This window comes from Platichthys flesus, chromosome 1 (assembly GCF_949316205.1).
Source record: "Platichthys flesus chromosome 1, fPlaFle2.1, whole genome shotgun sequence".
Classification (NCBI taxonomy): Eukaryota; Metazoa; Chordata; class Actinopteri; order Pleuronectiformes; family Pleuronectidae; genus Platichthys; species Platichthys flesus.
In genome coordinates, this window is record NC_084945.1 from 6,083,280 (window position 1) to 6,096,807 (window position 13,528).

Sequence of the window (13,528 nt, forward strand, 5' to 3'; positions counted from 1 at the left end):
CGTATCTCAAAATCTCTTTTCAGAGATAACACTCAAATGATTTTGAAAGTAGAAAATTGAAGCTCGGACAAACATCGGGCTCATGTTGGAAGATTATGTAACAAAGATAAAGTGAGCAGGTTTTCAGATGGAAGCAGAGAGCTGGAAGATTTTCAGTCTGTAGATTTGGAGTTTGAATATTTGCCTTCTTATAATTACTCTAATTCATATTTGTGTGCCCACAAACTATCAGTGATGAATTTTCTCCCAGCAGGGACAGAGCACAGAGAAATCACACAGCGAGTTATTGTTTTTCAAATATACTATTAAATATTAAAGCTGTGATTTACACGTGGGACTCGATCTGTACCTGAAGCTTCCTGTGCAGACGTCTTGACGTTAAATCTTTCACTTCTATGGTGTAATCAGCTGTTTGAAGTAAAGTCTGATGGAAACAGTTCAGTGATGCTCTGACCAGCGCTCTGTGCGATGGCGCCACTTCGCTCTGCGGTTTCTCTTTGTTTTAATCACGGTGCCTGTCTGTGCTGCTTTATTACCAGGACCAGTGTGGCGTCCACGAGGTGCCCGAGGTGAAACCTGCATGACGCAGAGGCCAACAGCCAGGCACAGGGATTTGGCCATGACGCGCTCTCTTTTTCATCCCAAAGTCTTTGTTTATGTAAAAACAGTAGTGAGCCCTTTACCCCCAGATTACTCCCTGCTGGGAGGATAAAGACACACACACAGCCTGGGAACAGGCCCGGTCTATGGCCAGCTCAGTCCAGGGATAAAGAGATTGAAGCACAGAGACAAGAGGCTTGACTACAAAACATCGACCCTTTGCCACAAGGTTCTCACTTGTTTGCTCTCAGTTTGAACACTGTGGAATACAAGTGTGCATACTTAATGTTACATTACATTACATTACATTTCATTTAGCTGACGCTTTTATCCAAAGCGACTTACAATAAGTGCATTCAAACCCGAGGGTACATACCAAGGACGACAAGAATCAAGAAAGTACAATTTCTTCAAATAAAGCAAAACTACAAAGTGCTATAAGTAAGTGCCATTTAAGTGCTACTAAAGTGTTAGTTTCAAAAAGTTGTTAGTGTTTTTTTTTTTTTGTTTTTTTTTCACAATGTAATTCAGAATTCAGGGAAGGGCTGTATTTGGTATTTGATACAATTTTATAGTTTTTTGTGCGCCCAAAATGGAGAAGTCTGGAAAAGCTTGTGACAGGCTGTGTTCTGGTACTGACGAGCAGACGTTCTGAATCAACAATTCATTCACTTGACAAGTGTCAGTTCCACCATGTCTTGCGTTTTCAGGTGTGTGAGTACAGACAGGATTTACTACTGACATGGTACAGTGATTCTTGTGTGGATGGAGATTGTCTTAGTTCTAAAAAAAAGAATTCTAAACTATTGTTGATGTAAGGTTAAACCTGTGGTTAGTGAACAACTCGCTCGACCGCCTGAGCAACAACTGCTCCCAAGTCGAGACACTGGGTCGGGCTTTTGTTAAATTGAAAACATCCTCACGTCAGATTTATACTCATACCTTTACTTGCTTATTGGTTAAACATAGTTCCTGGTAAGCACAATCTATAAAGCTCTCTTTCACAAACACACACACACACACACACACAAACACACACTCAATGCTCATCTCTCATAGCAGAGGAAACTCATTCAGCACCTTGGACAGTGCCTATTTTCCCAGCGCAGAAAGGGTGCACATGTCGTGTGGTCGAGTTCTCTCCTCTTTGGACGTTCACATATCTGCCAATAATCCCTCAAAATAAAAATCTTGACCAGAAACAGTAGATTTGGAGTCGTGTCTGTTTTGGGAATTTTACAGCACAAAGGAGCTTCACTGGAATCTGCTCCTCAGGCCAGTATGAGACTAAGTGTTTAATCACTGTTTATATGGGTTAAACAGGTTTTTCTTACCCTGCCAGTGTATAAAAACATTGAGGTCATCCACAGTCTTCTCACATGACAGCTAGAATAATGAGTGACGCCCTGTGACTGTAGTGAACTGAAGAGATATTGATTACTGGAGAGATGATGTTTAAAGACGAATCCATAATTTCTTAGAAAGTTGCCTCATACTTCATCTGAATGTGTCAGGATGTTGTGGTTTCTGACTAATCCATGAATAACCACCAGCCTCTCCTTCACTAAGAAGTACTTCAGTGAGAGTACGAGCCTTTAGTGAGATATGAATCTTACATTCTCAGCATCCATCCATGCATGGAAGTTATAACAGTGTGTCTGGGAGACAGTTATTAGTTTATATCTTTGGCTGAGCAGTGATGCGTTTCCAATGATGACGCATGTTTTCAAATCAAAAGTAAAACATGGAGAGATACAATTTGTTGATTTGTATATTTTGTCAATCAAAATGATAAATAGTAAACGTTGTGCTCATGTTGTTTTTCAAAACAAAGTTATTAAGTGGTTCATACGTTTGAATCAGGATTAAAACTGATCAATTAGTAACAATATCTGTGATCAAGAGTGTTTTAGATACAAATCGGTCAATATCAGTATCAATGTGTTCATAATCCATTATAGTTCAGGCTTTTCTAGACGACTAAAACACCAGCTTCCTTCTATTTGCTGTAACAATCCTCTGTATACATTTCACAGTAAGACTGTTGTCAGTGTGAGGCACCTGCCTCCCTGTCCTCACTTCATCTCCCACCACACTGAGCTTATCCAGAGCTGATGCTTTATTCTCTCCAGCACCTCGTTTAATACCTGAGGGACGTGTAGTACGACTTGACCTCACCTACTTCTCAGACACGACAAAGCCAGTCCATGTGGCCTTCAGCCCCCCCCCCCCCCTAATCCTCCTATATAATTACAAATACCTCTCCCCTCAGACATCTCAGCAATCTCCCAGCAAACACACAGGAGGCTGGAGGCGGGTGGTGGCAGAAATCAGATTAGGAGGCCTCTCAGCTTCATCAAGTGTACCCCTATCAGAGACTAAAGACACTTAAACAGTACATGGACACACACGCACACACACACACACACACACACACACACACACACACACACCAAAGTACATTCTTTCTCCCAGATACACACAAGGCTAACAACTGGGACAAAAGAGTGAAGAAGAATGAGCTGAAATAAATAAATAATTGTGTTCAACAGCCCTCCGACAGTTTGATAATGATTGTCGGCATCGCTGATTGACCGATAAATTCATGCAAATGAAAACCTTTTTTTCAGACGTCCACTTAAATTGCTGTTTATCTCTCCCACTGGGATGGAGCCGTGGAAGGAGGGTTCCCAATCACCCACCCATCCGTGCTTGAAGCCTCTGGAGGGGAGAGAGGGGGAAAAAAGAGGGGGGAGGCTTAAGTAAACAGAAGAGAACAAATGAGCTCTGTGACAGCTCAGCAAGCACTGCCTCCCTCCCTGCCTGTCTGAATGCCTGTCCTTTGTTGGAGGCTGAATAGGGGGCTAAATATCCCTTGAAATCAGAGCCAGAGCCACCTCTCTGGATGCTCTGTCCTGAGGCCACAGCCTTTCACATGCAAATGGCACTGGGTGAGGATCGGTTCTTCCCCGGTGGTTGCTGGGCTATAATGGACATCACATTTGGGGTCAGAGGAAGAGTAATGGGGAAATATTTGGGCTTCTCATCTTCAGTTGGCTTTTGGATCCTTTTATTGTCCTTTGGGTTTTTTGCATTGTGTGTTTATTCATGCTGGATTGATAAGTCCTCATTTTTGAATGGGGGGGGGGCCAGATGGTGTCTCATGAGCTGGTGTGTGGTGTGCGGCAGGAGGAAGGGTTCGGTGCGAGAGTAATGCTTGGTTACAATTCACTGAAGGATTAGTGTGTGTGCGTTTGATGAGGACACGGGCTTGTGCATGTGTGCGAGTGTGTGTTTGTGTGTGTGGCTTGGCAACTCATTCATTAGGACCTACATCTCCAACTAATACCCTCTGTATTCCCTAAATGGGTCGGGTCGTCAAAGCACGAGCTCACAATCTGTGGTGACTTTGGTCTGATGTTGTTGGACTGAACACACACAAGCTTCTAAACACCTGCTCAAAGCTAAAGTGACAAACAGCTACAATTACACATCCTTATTCTGAGGCCCCTTTCACACAGGTGGAAAACAGCACTTTGCATGAATGACTTCCATCCAAACCATTATTTTTTTGTTTAGTTTGTAAAGTGTTGTGTCCAAAAGGGAAGGAAAGTGCCACCTGTTAACCAAGGTAAACAAAGATTCCTGTGTCAGTCAAATCACCGTTGTGTATGTTTGAAGTTATGTGTCTGAATAGGCAGGGACTCACATCAATGGCAACACAAAATAAATTCAAAATTCTCCAAAAGTTTGTCTCTAGTCTTCCTGCACATCTGTATTTGTCATTTGACATTTGACATTCTCATAATTTTCACAGATTTTAAAAACTCCTTTCCCGTCTGCAATGCGTCATCTGCTGTGGATTGTTGGGTCCTCTTGTGAGTTTGTCAAGTTTTCTGTGAATGTTGAAGTTCTGCAAAGCATAAAAAAAAAAAAGGAAGCTCCTCTCCCCCCTGAAAACACTCCACCTGAAGATCCACCTCATCAGTGGCCCGGCTGAAGTATCCGTGAGAGCAAGCACTAAAGCGAGAGTTGAAGCCGACATTTAATATACATGGTAGAAGCTGTTGAAAACTCACATCAGAGTGGGTCATCTGACCAATCAGAGTAGAATGGGCTTTATCAGGAGGGGGGCCTTAAAGAGACAGGAGTTAAAACCAAGTGTTTGAGACATAGGCTGAAAGGAGGAGCTGCAGCGATGGACACTGAGTAAAGTGATGTGTTCTCTGAACATTAGAGCTTTTAAACACTTTCAAGTGATGATCAAATTTAAAATTATCAATCTGAATAGGAGCAAAATATGTCTTCTTTAAGAAAAGCAAGATGCTTGCATATTAAAATCAGTCAGTAAAAAAGAAGGTAATGAAATAAAATATGTCCAAAACAATCTGTCAATCCGAGGGTTTTCAAACGGGGGAAACTCAGTCGTCTCGGAACAAACAGAGCCATGCAATTTGTCCAGCCTTGAATAATCCTTGACCAGCACTCAGCAGTTTACTTAAGAGCAGCCGGAGCATTGGCTTTTTGTCCGTGGAAGAAATGATGGCAATTACCTGTGTCCTCTGTCATCTGGCTGCGGACAGGCAGGAAGAAACATACGAAGGGCTGCTGCCCGAGTACAGCTTCTCTCCATCAAGTCATGACGCACGCTTTCTGATTGGTCAAGACAGAATAACCAGGATCATCAGGTCGAGGTGAACCCGACCTGATTTAAACATAGAGAGACTTTGTCATCACTGTAAAGTTTTGTGTGAGAGCTTCTCCACCCACTTCTCTTCAAATCAAAATATACATTATATCGAGGTGCTTTGCATAGAAGGTCAAGATCTTAAACATGATAGAGAAACAGAGCAGTTCCCACAATGAGCAGCTCTTTATCAACATGTGCAAACATTTGCTATAGACATCACAGTAGGAGGATACAATGTTAAAGAGCTCAACAGTAAACACATGAATTGACACAGAAAAGGCAACTGGAGCATTTCTGTTTCCATACGTCTCAGTCTGTTTTATGAGCTGGAGAATGAACATAACATAATTGATGTTTTTTTTAAACCTTAAATGTTTAAGTGTTGGTGAATAGGAATCGTTACTGTCAGACCAGGAACATGAAGCCGGTAAACATATCAGTTTGTTGCTATTTCTGATGCTGCCTCTTAATTGGAGCAGAGTGGCACATTGGAATTCATTTGCATTTTGAGTGAAGGAGACTGAGCTCGGAGATAAATACAAGTTGTTTGAGACGACACTCAGCAAATCCTGATTTAAGTACTGCACATGATTCACTGTCAAATGTCATACAAGTCAAATTGTGATATACATGTAACCACATTCCATATATAGTCACAAGTACAGTAATCAGTGAGCTGCATCAAGTTAAAGAGAAGTGTCAATGTGCTTAGAGAACGTATGATTACACTTCTCATCTTATATATGATGTTACAGTGACAGAGGTCTATGTATTCAACAGGAGAACAGATTTAATTATGCCTCCTTCTCTCTCTGATTATCTTCACTCGTGTTGCCTTTCGGGAAACAATCGCTGTTTTCAATCCAAAACAAGTCATTTGTAAGAAATACGTTGATCCATTAAATGTTTGAGAAGCAAAAAAAAACACTGACTAACTTTACACGGAGACTAATATTCCTACTATTGACCTTATTCAGAATAAGACTTTTAATTATTTATTTTAATTGTGGTTTTTACACGAGTTGCTCATAGAATTTTCAATATAGAATGTTACAGAGCATAATGTTATTATGCCTCATGTCTACGTTCTTCTGCCTGCACCACCGCAACCTGAAATATATATTTACCATTTTGTTTGTTATCTTTCTAGTTTTGCAAGAGCTCCAACTTCTGTTTATTTTTCCATCTTGTTTACCCCCAGAACATGTGACATCAAGCAGTCGTATGTCGATGTCACAACATGCTGTGAAAATTAATTAATAATTAATTATATACTTTTAGAAAAATTCTGTCATTATATTATTGGTATCCATGCACACACGGTTAGAGAGAGTGATTTCCAGGGACATTACTAAGTGAAGTTCTGATGTTGTTTGTGGACGTTTGTTTGGGAAAAGACCTTGGAGGCAGCGATTAGCCTCCATGTTCTCAGATGTTCTGCACATTAAGACACTTTAAGTGGTTTGGATCGAAACTGAGTCAAGTTTAGTTCTAAAGTGGAAAACTTGTATACGTCTCTGACACACATGATGATCAAGGCCACACAGCATCATCGTAAACAGCTTCTCAATGTATTTTAGTTTAAGTGTCATATTTAATCATCTCTTCAAATTAAACTGTGATAAGTGTCGTGTCCTATGAACAAATCTCCTTTTATCCGAGCACTTCTCAGAAATACAGGCGCTCTCCAAAATTAAGCTCTTTTCCATTGTTCAACTCTGATCCCGAATCAGCCGCCTGCAACACGGCAGCCTGAACCGTTGGTCGTCTCTTACCCAGTGTTAGCTCTGTGGTCACCGTGTCTATACCTGGAGTTTTCAAACTAAATCGGTGAAGGTAGCATTTCCAAACTTCCCAGGTTTAGTATCTCTGGAATCGTATGGGTGTTCATCTGCAGCAGATGAGGATGTAGTTGGTCAGACGGAGCCTCAGTGAGTCTGAGCCAGACGAGCGCCCGACCTCACTGACATGCTTGTGGGTAAATTAGAGCAAATCCCTGCAGCCTTGTTCTGAAACACTGTGGAGAACCGGAAAGCAGAAGAGTGGAGGTGAAGCCCACTGGTGAGATGTCCACATACTATTGGCCACATAGTGTGCCAGTGTAGAATCAATTTGTGGTGTGTGAGTATTTGAGTGGTAAACTATACTCCAACCCACAACCTGTATATGCATTCACACCTGTGCATGCTTTGCCTTTCCCTGACACACACACACACATAGACAGACACACAAAACCCTTCTGCACTCAACCCGAGGACAATAGCTGTGCAGCGAGGTGAGACTGCAAGAGGAAAAGCGTTTATCCTGGTGGAGTAGTGCTGATGACCTTCCCTGCCGGCTCTCTCTCTCTCTCTCTCTGGCTCTCTCTCTCTTTCTCTCCAGGGGCTAAAACAGGAAGCTTTTGTGTTGCCTGGAGAGAGTCACAGTGGGGGGGGGGGGGGGGGGGGGGGGGGGGGGGGGGGGGGGGGCAGGCGAGTGGGTTAGCGGCGGGCGGACCGCTGTCACACCGCACACAGCTTTTTCAGGACACGGGCTGTACTTTTGACATGTGTCTACTGACATTACCCATGATGCCGCCCCTCCTCCCCCTCTCCCCTGGCCGGGGTTGTCTCCTCGCCTCACAGGGGTAATGGTGTGTGAGACAGGTCGAGAGAGGGAGAGGCAATACGCTGTGCATGTGTGGCACAGAGAGAGAGAGAAACTCAGACTGGGAAACAGAAGAGTCACTGAGGGAGAGGAAGAGCTTTTTGCTTCTGCACTTCTAGAAATGACGTGTTTTCAGTGACACCAGGTCACGAGCAGAACAAACTGTGAGTTAGTGTTTACATCACTGTTTTTAAACACGTCCTCATGTACAGATTTATATCTGCATGTGTGAACTAGTGTTTCTCTATTCACATGAAGGCTTCTATCTCTCTCTACAACATCCATTTAGATCATTAAAGGATCACTACTCACAGTCACTAGAAGTCGAGTGAACACTGTTTTATTTATTGCAAAGTTTGTCTCATTAGTTTTTACCTTATTGTTAAAATACCACTATTTCCTTATCCTGCTTTTATCTCCTCAACATCAAGTTATATTTCTGTTTATTTTTTCAGCCACAATAAATCAGAAAAAGCCTCTGACGTTACAATGAGCACTATTTTCAGGTCAAAACTTTGTATTTACAGTAATTTTGAAAAAAGATTAAACACAACATCACTCGTCACAGTTTCTACTAAATCATTCTTAAACCTATTATTAGAAAAACCTCTAAAATCTGAGGGTTTTCTTTGCCCCTGAATCCGACTGAAACGTGAACATGAAACCACTGCAGAGACTCTAATTGTAAACTTTCATATGTTATTAAGATATCTGGAGCATCCTTCTTTTTGTCTCCCTCTGTTGGGGTTTGGAACACGTCCACCATGTCTGTCCCTGAGCTTCTATGTGTTTTTGCGTGTATGCTCACATCTCACATCTTTCAGTCAAGGACAATATCCAAGCAAATGCTAACTTGAGGCTCAGACTGAACACTTAACCTTATCTGATGAAAGATTCCTTCCTGAAATCTCCATATCACACACACTCATAGACATCAGCCCCCTAAACATGACAGGTTTATTTTTTCACCATGTTTAGTTAATTATTCTAAGATCTGTGTAAGATCTTTCCCTTTGTCCAGATCTGTCTCGGCTCATGTTCTGCTGACAACAAACAAACAAACAAAGGAACAGGTGAAAGCATCTTCTCGGTGGTGGAAACAACAATAAGTGAAAGGATCTTGATTTCCATTGGCTATGACCTTGCAGCCGCCTCCTTCTTCAGTGCAGTTGTACTTCCACTCTGCTGTTGGTCAGTGAGGTTCAGTTCAGGACACCACCAGCGTGGACCAGTCCTGAGCGTCATGGCTCAGCAGTCTATTATTTGTTATCAGATTCTTTCACTGTCTTTCTGTGGCGTTGTGAATCACAGCCAAGCTGAAACACCTCCGTCTCATTGGCCGGCTGGGAGCTGCAACGCTAAGCGCTTCCAGTCCTCCCAGTGTCAGAGGTGACTCTGTTTCCTGTGGTCAGTTCACTTCACGTGTTGACAGAGATTTGCTGTGTAGATTCAGTCCTATCAATTGGATGAATTTGTTTTCTTCTTTTTAACGTGTGATCCCAGTGTAGCCAGTAGCGTCTCAAACTGGACCACTGATATCCTGCAATGGACTTGAAAATGATCGGAATAATTTCACATCTCCCTGATCAGAAGATGAAATTCTTGTCTTCTCAGATGGATGTTTCATCCAATGTTTCTATTTCTACACAAAATCATCCTCACTGCTCAACTGCTTTTTTATCTCCTCCTGAATAGAATAATAAAAAACATCGGACTCAGTTTGCATGGTTCCTGTTCATGATGGTTTGTTATCGGATGACGGATGATAAAAGAAGGGATTTGCTGTTCAGAGACCTTAAACCTCTCCAGCCCGACCTCCAGGGAGATGTTAGTTTGCATGACTCTGTTGAAACTTGTCGAAAACAAACAACATGAGAGTTGAAACGATTAGGAAACATTTTGTTTGTGTTTCTAAGTGTAGAAATCTTTTTGATCAATATATTTAACGTGTTTATTAAGCAAAATTTGATGATTTTTGATTTCTGTATTAATTTATAACATAATTTTTGTACTTTTATCATTTACCATGGTTTACTGACTTACTTAATCTTTTATCTCAGGTTGTTCAGAGATATGAAGTATTAATTCAGGAAATGACACAATCACAGTCGGTAAAAACACGGATGTGGACACCGGAACATGATTTCACATCATATTGCAGAATTCAAAGAGTTCAAAGGGTTGATCGACAGCGACAGAACGAGGTGAATGTTTGATGGATTTTCAAACCGAATCCAGTTCTAAATTTATTGAGTGTGGTGTTTTGAATCCCTTCCGATCGGACTCTCCTTCCTCTGCTGCTCTGAATGAGCTGTTCTCCTTTTGTCTCTGTCGCTGCACAAAGCCCAAAGAAATCCCAGGAACAGGCTCACACTCTTTCCTCCTGTCACATTAACTTGGCACCTCACTTTCCTCTGGCTCTTTAACCACAGTGCACCACCCAAACAAATGACCTGTTCATACAGCACAATGACCCCCCCGCCCACGCCCCCACCCCCGTGTCAGCCTTCCGGCTTCATTTCACTTCTTCCTCTTTGCCGTGAACTCCTCCAACCTTCCTCTTATTCCTTCCTCTTCGATTGTTTTGTTCTGAAAGTTGGTTGCTTTTCGTTATGAGTCAAAACTGATTTAATTATGTTGGATGCGTTCGTTTTATTAGAAGGAACTTTAAATAACGTCCATAATCACACCTGTTCTATTTCCAAGTCAAGCATCATGTACTTTGGCCCCGGTTTAAAAACAGTAAACATAGAAGCAAAGACAATACCAGTTTTAAAAATAAATTTGCGACACTATGTTCCTACAATCTCCTTAAGAAACTACATTTAGATTTACTAGATCCAGATTTTTATGTGGATCTGCACCAAGTTGCACATCAAGATTAGTCCCCTTAACAAGTCTGCTTTGTTTCATCAAGATTCATGAATTATTCTCTGAGAACAAAAACGATGACACTAACCACATCCTACCACCGAGTTTAGTGGTCGTTAGTGGTAATCCATCCTGCAGTTTGCTTTTATCTTCCTTAAAACCAGTAAACATATGGTCAGGAGTGAAAAAATAACTTCCTGTTTGAGTTAAAAGTTAAAAAACAGACATTGTAAAGTGCAAAGTCAAATTGGGCATAAAATTAACACAAACACATTTGTCTCCTGCAAAACACTGTCAGGTACGAATGAGTGTGTTAACTGGAAGTCAGGTTACAGTTGAGCTGCAGGAAACATAACAACTACAAGGAGCGACATGTTTACCCACTTCCAGCTTATAAAAGCAACACAGGGATTAATGGGTCAACTGAATGAATGAGAACACAGATGTTCACCTGACTATATATACACACACTTAAACTCTCAATCACGTGCACTGAAATCACATGCACGCACATTCGACAGGAGCTACGTCTGTTTGGAGAAATGTTTTTTGATGAAGGGCGGACTGAGGAAGGTTGTGTATTCACTCTCGTTGCTATGAGTGTGTGTGTGTGTGTGTGTGTGTGGTGGTATCAAGTCTTCCTCTGTCTCACTCTTCTCCCTCTGAGTTTCCGAGTCACTTTTGCCCTGTGAACCTCATTATCTCTGAGGACCTCCTAATTACAGCGCCAATTGATGGAGGAGGAAGTTTGTAATCATGTTCAATTAGTGCTCCTTCGCTTTTTATCCGAGCCTGTCCACGGTGCTAATGACACATTTGTACCAATTATTTGCTTTGCTGAGCTTGTTAACCCCCCCGTTCACCTTGGCAGTAAAAGTGGCTGCTGTGAAGAACGCAAACAAATAAAACGGAGGAGAAAATATTTTCCTTCCGCTTCGTTTCTTTCCACCTCCTCAACAAGGAATGAATAAGAGAAGAGGATCATGGTAAGGATCCATTGGATTGCATTATAATGTGATGTCTCTGTGACTGTGGTCCTCCTCTGTTTTCCAGTCAGTGCTGACACACTGTCCGGGACACACTCAGGACACAGTCTGCTTCCTACAGCCTCATTTACTGTCTTGTTTTTTACCTGAAATCCTTTCAAAGCAAATCTCTCCCTGACAAATAATTTAGAAGATCCAGTTTAAGTACTGTTCTCCCGAGTCTGTGTGATCAAAGATCAAAAGAAATGCTTTTATAACAGTAAAAGCACTGAATTATACATAAGAATCTGAAACACACACACACACACACACACACACACACACACACACACACACAGACACACACACACACTCAGAGAGTCCTCTAATTTGAGCCCCTGCTTCTGAGTGGGCTCTTGTTTCTGGCAGACACTGATGAAAGCTTCTCATCTTTAGGACAGGTCAGATGATGGAGTGTGGCCTCGCTGCTATCAAAGGAGCCCAAATGACCTCTGGGAGCTGAAGCACCAGCTCTCTTTGCCTCTACTCAAGCTCCCTTTAATCTCCCTCTGCTCTCCACACGCACTTGGTTATCAAGTGAGCGACAGAGAAAGAAAGGAGAGAGATCCAGTTTTTTTTTCTTTCCACATTTGTTGCTCTCTTGAAAGAAACACGGCACCCTCGAACAATCCTCTCGGTTTTCTTCTCCGGGCTAATACGATGTGTTTGTGAGCGCCGCTGCTGCAGAGGCACAGACGTGAAGACAGGAGACACACAGGAGAGAAAGACGAGGCCGGGGGAGAGTACTGAAAATGGGATGGGAAGAAAGGAGACGGTGGAAGTGGCAGATGAAAACATAAAAGGCTGTGTTGGTTGGAAAAGAGAAAAGGGAAATGAGAGAAAGGTCTCATCATTCTGCTCTCCGTCTTGTCTCGTGGTGCCATAAGAAAGAGAGATGAAACCAGACGGCTGTCAGGTAGAGGAGAGTAAAACCTTTGCCTCCCTCGCTGAAATGGGCTGAGAGGAGAAAACGCAGAGGAGAGACGTAGAGTGCCCCCGCATCACTTCTCCTCCACAGCCGACGCTCGGGACTGTCAAGAGAACAAAAACACCTTTCATCAGGATTTTACAGGCTGAGCCTTTCAAAGTTGTAAAGGAGCCTTCACTGGAGCACAGTCGGCTTTTAGCGGAGATTGAGAGAGAATGTTTTTATGAACCGAGGGAAAATGGCTCCTAAATGGAGGATTTGTTCGGTAAGGTATTGAAATATGTGGCAATAATATAAAACCTACAAAAGTAAAGAACGGAGGTCCGAAGATTTTCCGGAATTTTTTAAGCTTATGAGAGAACACACATGTCCGAGTCAGTCGCTCTGATATTTTCCAGAACTTCTGCTAGCGCCCAAGTCAAATATCTGAGAATGAAAATATGTCAGGATGAAAAAGATCAATCACAGACGGAGAAGATGAGTCTCTGGTGTTGATGTGCTGTCAAGTGAAACACTGTGCTTTACAAAAACGAGATTCATACATCATGTCCGGCCTCGTGAATGCTCCACTCCCACCCTGTTAAATTGACTTTTCCATTACTCTTGCATTTCTCCACCTGTGTAGTCAGCATTCATGGCTTTTAGATCAGTTTCAGTCAGCAGCAATTTATTGTGGCGCACCCCAAGGCTCCATTTTTATGCCCGTTTTCTTTGGATCACAGAGTACACGCTTCCTCTTTGCTCTGTTCTAAGAAAGTGAAATTTCAC